Genomic DNA, 12,010 nt, shown 5'->3' on the forward strand with positions numbered 1-12,010 from the left:
TAAACCTAGAAGGAAATAACACTTTCATGAAGAAAATTGAGGGCAAACACAACTATGCAAGAGTGGTCTGCTAACATTTGGGACAAGCAGAGAGGGAGGGTGTGTTTATTGCAGAGGGCCAAAAGGCGAGGGCAGTCCAGCAAAATAGGAATACCAGAATGAGATTTTCACTCTGCAGCGGAGTGTGTGCTGATATGAAACGTCCTGGCAGATTAAAACTGTGTGCCGGAACGAGACTCAAACTCGGGACCTTTACCTTTTGCGGGCAGACGAGATACTGGCAGAAGTAAAGCTGTGAGGACGGGGCGCGAGTCGTGCTTGGGTAGCTCAGTTGGTAGAGCACTTGGCCACGAAAGGCGAAGCTCCCGAGTTCGAGTCTCGGTCCGGCACACAGTTTTAATCTGCCACGAAGTTTCAAAATATGAATAATCAAGAGGAGGACTCTGCAATTGCATGGGGTGGGGGGACTGCTCATTATAGAGTAAACCTAGTATGGCTGATAAAAAGATGGCAGAGAATGGTAGACACCAACCGGTTTGTGGTATTAAAGGGACCACACTACTACGGTCATCGGGCCCTTGTTCCAAGAAAAAAAAAAAAGAAAAAAAACTAAAACCTCCTAAAGAGAAGAAAAACGAACAACAGGAAAGACAGCAGACGACAAAGGACAAGAAATACTCAGACAAAGAACAGACAAAACAAAGTAAAACCACACAGAGTGTGGCGGTGGTTGCCGACCATAGGGATAAAAAAGGAAAAGCCAACCACGGAGAACACATTAAAAACTCAGTTTAAAATCGTAGGCCACAGGCCAGAATCAACACAATACAATAAAATGAAACAGAAACACTCAGATTAAAAGATAAAAACCCCCTGACCGAATAAAACGTAAAACTAAGTCAGCCATAGCAGAGTCATCTGTTAAAAGCACAGGGAGCGTGTCAGGCAGTGCGAACAATTGCCTGAGCACAGGTAAAAGTGGACAGTCCAATAAAATGTGGACCACTGTCAAAACAGAGCCGCAGCGACATAAAGGTGGGTCCTCATGTCGCAATAGGTGGCCGTGTGTCAGCCATGTGTGCCCAATGAGCAACCGGCAGAGGACAACAGACTCCTTGCGAGAGGCCCGCAAGGAGGAGTGCCACACACCGGTAGCCTCCTTGATGGCCCGAAGTTTGTTTCATGAAGGCAGGGCGTACCATTCAGTGTCCCAAAGGTCCAGAATTTTGTTGCGTAGGAATGCTCGCAAATCTGTCTCCGAGAGGCCAATGTCCAGAGATGGTGTACTGGTGGCCTCTTTCGCCAGGCGGTCAACATTCTCATTGCCGGGTATCCCAACATGGCCTAGGGTCCACACGAAGACCACAGAGCGGCCGCAACGCGCAAGAGTATGCAGGGACTCCTGGATAGCCATCACCAGACGAGAACGAGGGAAACACTGGTCGAGAGCTCATAAACCGCTCAGGGAATCGCTACAGATAACGAAGGACTCACCTGAGCAGGAGCGGATATACTCTGGAGCACAAAAGATGGCGACCAACTCAGCAGTGTAAACGCTGCAGCCATCTGGCAAGGAGCATTGTTCGGAATGGTCCCCCAGAGTTAGCAAATAACCAACACGACCAACAACCATCGAACCGTCAGTGTATACAACGCCAGAGCCCTGATACATGGCCAGGATGGAATAAAAGCGGCGGCGGAAGGCCTCTGGAGGGACTAGGTCCTTCGAGCCCTGTGCCAAGTCGAGCCGAAGGCAAGGGCGAGGAACACACCATGGGGGTGTACGCCTTGTGGCCCGGAAGGGAGATGGAACAGTGAGAACCCTAAGCCCGGAAGGGAGATGGAACAGTGAGAACCCTAAGCCCGGAAAGAAGCTCTTTGACTCGGACCGCGATCATACAACCTAACCGGGGCCGACGTTCTGGCAGATGGACGACCGATTGCGGGAACAGGAGACGATAGTTGGGATGCCCAGGCAAGCTAAAAACATGGGCAGCATAAGTGGCCAGCAAACGTTGGCATCGTAACCGCAGGGGAGGGACACCTGCCTCCACTAGTATGCTGTCCACAGGTCTGGTCCGGAAGGCACCAGCGGCAAGTCGTATCCCCGCTGTGTAGTATTGGGTCCAGCACCCGCAACGCAGATGGGGATGCTGAGCCGTAAGCCAGACTCCCATAGTCCAGACGGGACTGGATTAACGTCTGGTAAAGCCGTAGGAGAGTAGATCGGTCGGCTCCCCACCTGGTGTGGCTCAGGCATCACAGAGCATTTAGATGCCGCCAACACGCCTGTTTAAGCTGCCGAATATGAGGCAGCCAAGTCAACTGGGCATCAAAAACCACCCCCAAAAACCTATGTAACTCCACCACTGTAAGAAGCTCGCCGTCGAGATAAAGCCGCGGCTCCAGGTGAACTGTGCGTCGCCAGCAGAAATGCATAACGCAGGTCTTCGCTGCAAATACTGAAAACCATGCGCTACAGCCCAAGACTGCGCCTTGCGGATTGCGCCCTGTAGCTGTCGTTCAGCAGCTGCAATTCCAATAGAGCTGTAGTAAAGGCAGAAGTCGTCAGCATACAGGGAAGCGGAGACAGAATTTCCCAAGGCCGCAGTGAGCCCGTTAATGGCTATTAAAAACAGACAGACACTTAGAACAGAGCCCTGTGGCACACCGTTCTCCTGAACTTGGGAGGAACTATATGAGGCTGCGATGTGCACGCGGAAAGTACGATACGACAGAAAATTGCGGATATAGATCGGCAGAGGGCCCCGAAGACCCCATTCATGAAGCGTAGAAAGGAAGTGATGACGCCATGTAGTATCGTATGCCTTCCGCATGTCGAAAAAGACAGTGACCAGATGCTGACGGTGGGCAAAGGCAGTACGGATGGCCGACTCCAGGCTCACCAGATTGTCGGCAGCGGAGCGGCCTTTATGGAATCCACCCTGAGACGGAGCCAGAAGGCCCCGAGACTCCAGTACCCAATTCAAGTGCCGGCTCACCATCCGTTCAAGCAACTTGCAAAGAACGTTGGTGAGGCTAATGGGACGGTAGCTGTCCACCTCCAAAGGGTTCTTCCCTGGTTTCAGAATGGGGACAACGAGACTTTCCTGCCATTGCGACGGAAACTCACCCTCGACCCAAATGCGGTTGTAAAGGTCGAGGAGGCGTCGCTGGCAGTCCACTGAAAGGTGTTTTAGCATCTGAGAGTGGATGCTATCTGGCCCAGGAGCGGTATCAAGACAATCGGCGAGGGCACTGAGAAATTCCCACTCACTGAATGGAACATTGTACAATTCAGAATGGTGGGTGCGAAAAGAAAGACTCCGACGTTCTATCCGCTCTTTAATGGAGCGGAAGGCCAAGGGGTAGTTGGCAGAAGCAGAATTCAGAGCAAAGTGCTCTGCCAAGCGGTTTGCAATGACATCGGAGTCAGTACAAACTGCTCCATTCAGTGAGAGCGCAGGGACACTGACAGGGGTCCGATAGCCATAGAGGCGGCGAATCTTGGCCCAGACCTGCAATGGAGTGACATGGAGGCCAATGGTGGACACATACTGCTCCCAGCACTCCTGCTTGCGTTGGCGGATAATGCGGCGGGCTCGCGCACGCAGCCGTTTGAAGGCGATAAGGTGTTCGATTGAGGGATGTCGCTTGTGACGCTGGAGCGACCACCGGCGAGCTTTAATCGCTTCAGCGATCTCAGGCGGCCACCAAGGCACAGTCTGCCACCGAGGGGACCCAGAAGAATGGGGAATGGCAGATTCGGCGGCAGTAACGATGCCGGTGGTGACCGATTGAACCACCGCATCAATGTCATCAGAGAGAGGCTCAATAGCGGCAGTGGAGGAGAACAAGTCCCAGTCAGCCTGATTCATAGCCCATCTGCTAGGGCACCCAGAAGACTGACACTGTGGCAGTGACAGAAAGATCGGAAAGTGGTCACTACCACACAGGTCATCATGCACTCTCCATTGGACAGACGGTAAGAGGCTAGGGCTACAGATGGAAAGGTCAACAGCGGAGTATGTGCCATGCACCACACTGAAGTGTGTGAAGGCACCATCATTTAAGATCAAGCTGCCCCAATAAATGCTCAACGATGGCACCTCGACCTGTTGCCACTGACCCACCCCACAGATGGTTATGGGCGTTAAAGTCGCCCAGTAACAGGAAAGGTGGCAGCAATTGGGCTATCAGAGCAGCCAGGATATGCTGCGCGACATCACACCCGAACAGAGACAGCATCTAAAGGTGTTTGGAGAGGTACACACTCGCTGTGAAGAGAGTTCAGGACATATATGCAGACGCCACCAGACACCCTTTCATAAGCTGCCCGGTTCTTATAACCACCCCGATAGCCACGGAGGGCGGGGGTTTGCATTGCCGGAAACCAAGTTTCCTGCAGAGCAATGCAGAGGAAAGGGTGAAGGCTGATACGTTGGCGGAACTCAGCTAGATGGTGGAAGAAACCACTGCAGTTCCACTGGAGGATGGTGTTGTCCATGGCTGAGAAAGGCGTGATGGGACTGGGAAGGCAGATTACGCCACTGGGTCACCTGCTGCCTCCGATGGAGCACCCGTGCAAATGCTATCCATTGCGTCTGAGGGACCGGTGAGATCGAGGTCCTCAGGGGACTCAAGAATCTCCACCTCATCCTCAGACGCAGAGCTTGTAGGTAGTGGTGAAGTAGGAGCCATCGCAGGTGCCTTGGTCTCACGGGGCTTCAGTGTCGTTTTGTCTCGCTGTTCCTTTGGTTGCCATTGCTGATAGGGCTTATTGGAGTCAGTCTCCGGAGCTGAAGATGATCGCGAAGCTCGACGACCAAAGGCCTGTGGCTTCTTCAGCCACTGGTTGGTGTCTTCTGTGCCGCTGGTAGGAACCTGGGAAGGGAGTGACCCAAGGGATCCCTTACGAGCGAGAGAAGCCGAAGAAGACTTATGCTTCTCCGGCTTAGAAGTGGGGACTGGTGTCCCCGGTGGTTTAGTGGGTGCTGCTCCCTTGGTAGATGGTGTGGGAGCAACAGCAAGAGAAGGGGCCCCCATCATCAAGGGGGCAGGTGAGGTCCTCTGACGCTGAGAACAGACTGTCTGTGGTGCAGCTAAAGGAGCTGAAGCAGGAGTGACAGTGGAGGCATAAGATGACATCATGCGCACGGGATGTAGCCGTTCAAATTTCCGCTTAGCCTCAGTGTAAGTCAGTCGTTCCAGGGTCTTGTATTCCATGATTTTGCGTTCTTTCTGTAAGACCTGCAGTCTGGCGAGCATGGTGAATGAGGCTCTCCACAATTGACACAGATGGGAGGCGGAGTCCATGGAGTATCAGGATGAGATGGGCGTCCGCAATCTCGACATGTGAGGCTGGAAGTACAGTGGGAAGAGATATGGCCGAACTTCCAGCAATTAAAGCACCGCATCGAGGGAGGGATATAGGGCTTGACGTCACAACGGTAGACCATCACCTTGACCTTCTCCGGTATTGTATCACCCTCGAAGGCCAAAATGAAGGCACCGGTAGCAACCTGATTGTCCCTCGGACCCCGATGAACGTGCCGGACAAAATGAACACCTCTACGCTCTAAGTCGGCGCGCAGCTCGTCATCAGACTGCAGACATAGGTCCCTATGGAAAATAACACCCTGGACCATATTTAAACTCTTATGTGGTGTGATGGTAACGTTAACATCCCCCAACTTGTCACAAGCAAGCAACCTGCGTGACTGGGCAGAGGATGCTGTTTTTATCAAAACTGACCCAGAGCGCATTTTAGAGAAGCCCTCCACCTCCCCAAACTTGTCCTCCAAATGCTCTACAAAGAACTGAGGCTTCATGGATACAAAGGATTGCCCATCAGCTCTGGTACAGACGAGGTACCTGGGCGAATACATGTCAATATCATTCATTGCCTTTCGTTCCTCCCATGGTGTGGCCAGGGATGGGAACGATTTGGGGTCATAAACGTTAGCTTTAAATTGAGCCCTTCAATGCTTAGAGACTGCTGGTGGCTGGCCACCAGCAAGAGATGATGTACCACGCTTCATTGTGCGACATCCACCCTGATGCCACCTACTCTGACCAAGGGCCCTCCCCAAGGGCGCCACCCAGCCACAGCAAGAGCCACCTGGCAGGATGGCCATTGCCGGGAGTCCTGATGCCCCAGGGAGATGGGCATCTACTCCTTGGCATACATGGGGAGTAAACGGCGCAGGCATCAGTAAAGCAATCCATGTGTTGTCAGGGGCCTACAACCAACAGGGTACATGGCGGCCCCTCCACAATGGACTGGCTACCGTGCTGGATCTTAGGTGCAAAAATGTATAAGGTCGTCGTCTCAGCGGAAAGCAACACTGCACAGTGCAGCATGGTAATCGCACCCAGGGACGTATCCTCGCCCAAGAGATGGAAAACGAGCGGGACACCATTGCAACGACGAGAAAGCCGGCTAAACGTCTCAATGCACGACAGATACAGTGCATCATGTAAGGCGCGCATCCCCAAGTGGCTCGCTCTTAGGAACAATTTAGAAAAATGGAGGTCAAACCCGAGAGGGGACCATCATATAAGGCCGAAAGGGTTGAGACTCCTTTTAGTCGCCTCTTATGACAGGCAGGAATACCGCGGGCCTATTCTTACCCCCGAACCCGCAGAGGGGAGGTAGACGACAACTGGGAGAGGCAGAGGAAAGAAGGCCATGTGGAGGGAGTCCCCTAATATCACAATGTCTATTGAACACAGGAGTGCCCCCCCCCTTCCGCAAGAGTCAGTCCACAACCGAGCAAAAAGTTGACAGAGACCAATGAGTGGCAGGAAAACACTGGGTTATAGCCTGAAAGCAACTCATTGAGTCCGTACATAAAAAAAAAACCTATGTGAGGGAGGACCACGCCACTCATTGAGTCCGTAATTAACAAAACTCAGGTGAGGGAGGACCATTTATTAAAGCAGATAGTCTGTTAAATGGCCATCAGTTCCACAGTAAACACCCCTCACATGGCAGGCAAAATATGGTGTTCCATGGCAACAGAAGACGTGCAGGCATATCCCATGTCAAAAGCAGATTTAGAGCCATTGGTGTAAAAAATAATAACAACCAAAAACTCTTGTAAGAGCAGGTGGAACAAACAACAGTGCACCATGGAGCGATAGAGCCCTTCAGAAGCCAGAAGAGACACATCTGAACCCAGGGTTGAGAAACTAACCAAAGGGAGCAGGTGGAGAGGAGGAGGTGGGTGGCATTTGGGTGGGAACATAAGGAACAGGACAGAAGAAAGACGGAACCTGCTGTGGAGAGAAGCAAGGTGGAGCCCATCCTATAAACCAACCCTAGGGCGGGCAGGCAGGCGATGTCCAGAAAAAGAAAAGAATAGGAGGGGTGAACAATGAAAGAGTGGATAGCAGAGTCATAGGAAACCAAGAGATGGGACTCCTGAGACAAAAGGAGGGGCTTTCCAATGTCAACCAGAAAACTATAGACAGGGCTAGTGTGAAAGGCACCAGCAGCCAAACGGATATCACAATGGTAAGATGTGTCCAAGAGGAGCAGTGTGGAAGGGGCAGCTGAGCTATAAACCAACAACTGTAGTCCAGAAAGGACAGAAGTAATGCCTGATAAAGGTAGTGAAGACTAAACAATCCATACCCCAAGAGGTATGGGCAGAGAAGGGAAAGGCACTGAGTTTACAGAAACAGCCAGTCTTTAGAAGGCAGATATGAGCAACGAAGTAATCTTGCTGTCAGAAAGAAGTCCCAAGAAAAGGAACTGAGGGGACCACAATCAAAAACTGGAAATCGAGGTAGAGTTGTGGGTTGGGATAGACTGCAGTACAGCAGCAGAAATGCACCATTTGCAATTTAAGGGGGAGAACTGAAAGCCATGTGAGGGAGTCCATGTAGAAGAATGCCAAACGGCACCCTGGAGCTGTTGCAGAGGCCATGAAGTGGACACTAGCCCAGTTACAGAAATCATCCACAAACAGGGCAGGGGTGATGGTAAAGGCTGTGTTCCACCACAGGACTGTCTGGCATTGAAAGGGGCTTCTTGAGAAGGGGTCAATAGTGTCAGTAGCGCGAGTAATAGTACCAGGCACATCACAGGTGACTTGATTAATACAATCTGACAAAGAGAGGAGGTAAACACGACCTGGGAGGTATATAGATGCCGATCAGCAAGACGGAAAGACCATTGGGGTAACTTGGCCATCAGGAGGTGAGAAAGGAGAGAGAATCAAAGGTAGTGGTCACTATCACAAAAGTATAGTGTAGTAAGCAGTGTGCTCAAGGGAGAAGGAAGGGGAAGTGAGCAAAAGAATGGCAGTGGAAGTGCAATAAGCAGCCTTAAAATGGGAAGGGGAACCATTATTAAGAAGACACATATTGTAGTCCACAAGAAACTGGTAGGTATCCACATCCACCATATGGAGGGTTCCCTGTACAGTGGGAAGACATCTGCCTGAAGCACAAACACCAAAAACCCCTCATGGGTGGCAGGACGTACAGCTTCATGTTACACCGATAAACCATTACCTTTAACTTCTCTGGGAGGGTAATCTCCTTAAATGCCTGAATAAAGGGACCTCTATCAATGTGATTGTCCTTGTGGCCTTTCCGAACATGCTGAACAAAATGAATGTCCCACCATTCCATATCAGCCCGTAGTTCTTCATCAGTTGGAAAGTGGAGGTTCCTTTAAAAAAACGAAAGACCCCTTAAATCATATTCAAAGAATGGTGAGGAGTAATAGATGCTAAGATGTCACCAAGATTGTCACAGGCACAAGGGCAGCAGGTTGAGCAGCAGAACAAGTTTTGGTAACAGCAAACCCACCTGCATGTTGCTCTCTGAGTTCACTCATCAAACTTGTCTTCAACAGTTTGCATAAAAAATAACAGCTTGGAGGCACTAAAGGGTTTCCCATCAGTCTTGGTGCAGGCAAGGTAGTGGGTAAAGGGTCTCAAGCTGGTGAGCCTGGCCATCCTCCCAGAGGGTAGCCAGTGAAAGAAAGGCTGCAGGGTCATAAGCAGCAGCATTAAAGGTCCATTTCCAACTAAAGAGACTGCTGCAGAAGAATGGCCAGTTTTTTGGAGCTCAACAGGTTTCATACACAAATTGTCTGCCCTGGAACCACCCCCTTGGGAGTCACCCAGCCACAGCAAGGTCTATCAGGCACAGTGGTCATTGCCAGGAGTTCCAATGCCCCAGAATGACAACCAACCACTCCTAGGCATACATAGGGAGGTAACAGCTCCGGTATCAAAAGTGTGATCCCTGTGTTATCAAGTACATGAATCAAAAGGGTACATAATGACTCCACCACACAGACTGGCTACCATGCTGGTTTATAGATTACAGTACAATGACCTAAAGGGAAAAAAGTGGAAGAGGCGGAAAGGCCACATGCCGAAGACACTAAGAAAGGTTTTCTTCTCAAGTTGATCCACACTACAGAGACAAAATTAGAAGGGAAGGTCAGACCCCAATGGTAGACCATAAATGCTGAAAAAGGAAAGATGAAGAAAACAAGAGGAACAAAACTGTAATGGACAGCAGAAACCAGGAAGGTGGCTGGGACATCATAAGCAAGGACACCAAGAGAACAGAAGTGGGGAAGGAATAAGGACAGGGAGGGAGGGGTTTGGGTAAAAGAATACAGCCCACAAAGGAACAAAGGGCTGCAATAGCTCAGCACCCCGTAAGCAACACACACAATCTCACAAAAGAGCCATGAGCTCCCTGGAAGTCAATACATTCTGGAACTTCACTTACTCTCTTTCCTGCACACCTTGTAGCAGTCCACTCTGGAAAAGGTGATTATTCTGTCTTAACAGGTATGCTAGGTCACTGGGAGCTCTAACATTAGGTGAGTAATGGAGCCTCTCAGGTAAACAGTGGCTAGTTGTGGCTGGTTGGGAAAAGATACCAGTGTGTATGCGGAAGGTCTCTTCCGAGATGTGGAAAACAAAAATTTCCTCTTACAAAATCTTCTTGAATTCCACAGAGATCTTGTGAAACTCGGCTCACTCTGTCCCTCGATGAGATCCACATTGTTTACAGCACTTTAGACATTAGCGCTCAGGCTGATGCCTTTTCTTTAACTTGAGGATGCATTTGAAACTGTCCAGCACTGCCATCTAGTGTGTGAAGAGGGGAAGGAGGGGGGGGGGAGCAGGGAGAGGGGAGGAGCAAACAGGGGAAAAGCAGATGTCAGACTGAGATTCATAGGAAGAATCTTAAAGAAATGAAATTCGTCCATGAAAGAGGTGGCTTACAAAACACTTTTTCTACAGATTTTGAGTATTGCTCATCAGTCTGACCCCCCCTTACAGTATTGGATTAATAGAAGAGATAAACAAAATCCTACTAAGAGCAGCACATTTTATTATGAGATTGTTTAGTCAATATAACAGCATTATGGAGATGCTCAACAAACTCCACTGGCTGATGTTACTATTGAAATGTTACAAGATTACATACTGGGTAGAGTCAGACAACATTTTACTCCCTTCCGCATATGTCAAATGTAATGACCACAACAAAACAATTTGGGAAATTAAAGTAAATACAGAGATCTACCAACAATCATTCTTCCCATGTACCAGTCACAAACAGAAAAGGGAGGGGCAGAATTAGAAAGACGTACCATAAGTATACTCCAAAACACACTGTCATGCTCCTTGTGAAGTACAGATGTATATGTATATGTAGACATAAGAGAGCCTTAAGTGTGAAGGGCCCACAAGAACAGGTCATGCCCCAGGACCACCACCTTTCACCTGTGAGGGTAAAACAACATTAACAAACACTGTTTGGAGTTCGATGGATTCGTGGATTCTCGCATCTCTGCTGTCACTGGTAGCCCTCTCCCAAAATTTCTTCTTTTTCTCTTTAACTGCTTTAGAGGTATCCCTTGTGGAAGATTATACACTGTGGGAATAGGAACGGAGGAGGTGCAGAAAGCTCTTGGTCCTCCACCACGTGGCTTCCTCAGTCTTTGGATTTATGGGAAGAAAGTTCCCTAACTGGAGCCCTGTCTCTGGTAAAAGCTGAACAAGGATGTTGCTTCTCTGGCTTGGTGTGTAGAGTCCAGGTTACTGAAGTGCTGGTACAAGAATCACAAGTATGGCCAATCACACCCTTTGCTCATTTATTTGCACGGCTGCAGTAAATATTAGAGTTACTGCCAACTACCTGGCAACAGAAGGAGTTTCAGCGAGTACCATTTGAATGGGATTTAAGTGATAGTATATTTTTTCAAGCTCCAAAATATGAGGGACCATTGGGGTATGGTTGCTGGATTTTGCACTCCTTCATAAGGGTAGCACATGTCAAGGACTGGGAAGCAGTAATATCTGAAATTGACACTGGAAATGGTAGCTTATATGGAGAGCTTTCATGAAGTGGCCAACCATGCTCTCCACAAACTGGACTGTATGTACACTGGGAAGACATACATTGATGGAAAAAAAATGCAACACCAAATAATAATTAAGGTAAATTAATGAAATTTTGGGAATACATTTGTCTAGGTAACATATTTAAGTGATTGACACTGCAAGATCACAGGTCAATGTAAGTGCAAGGTAAGCCATTGCAAATGAGAAATGCTGGTACACTAACAGCCTGTGTAACAGCCAGAATGATGAATGCAATCATTCAAATGTGCATGCATCATGTTGTACAGGTGCCCGATGTCAGTTTGTGGGTTGTGGATGACGCTGTACTTCTCATGCGATGACGTCCCATATCTGCTTGACTGGAGACAGATATGGTAATCAAGCAGGCAACGTCAACACTCTATAGAGCATGCTGGGTTACAACAGCACTATGTGGGTGAGTGTTATCCTGTTGGAAAACACCTCCTCGAATGCTGTTCATGAATGGCAGCACAACAGGTTGAATCAGCAGATTGATATACAATTTTGCAGTCAGAGTGTGTGGGATAACCATAAGAGTGCTCCTAATGTCATACAAAATCACACCACAGATAATAACTCCAAGTGTAGGTCCAGTGTGT

The sequence above is a fragment of the Schistocerca gregaria genome, chromosome 3 (assembly GCF_023897955.1).
Source record: "Schistocerca gregaria isolate iqSchGreg1 chromosome 3, iqSchGreg1.2, whole genome shotgun sequence".
In the NCBI taxonomy this organism is placed as follows: Eukaryota; Metazoa; Arthropoda; class Insecta; order Orthoptera; family Acrididae; genus Schistocerca; species Schistocerca gregaria.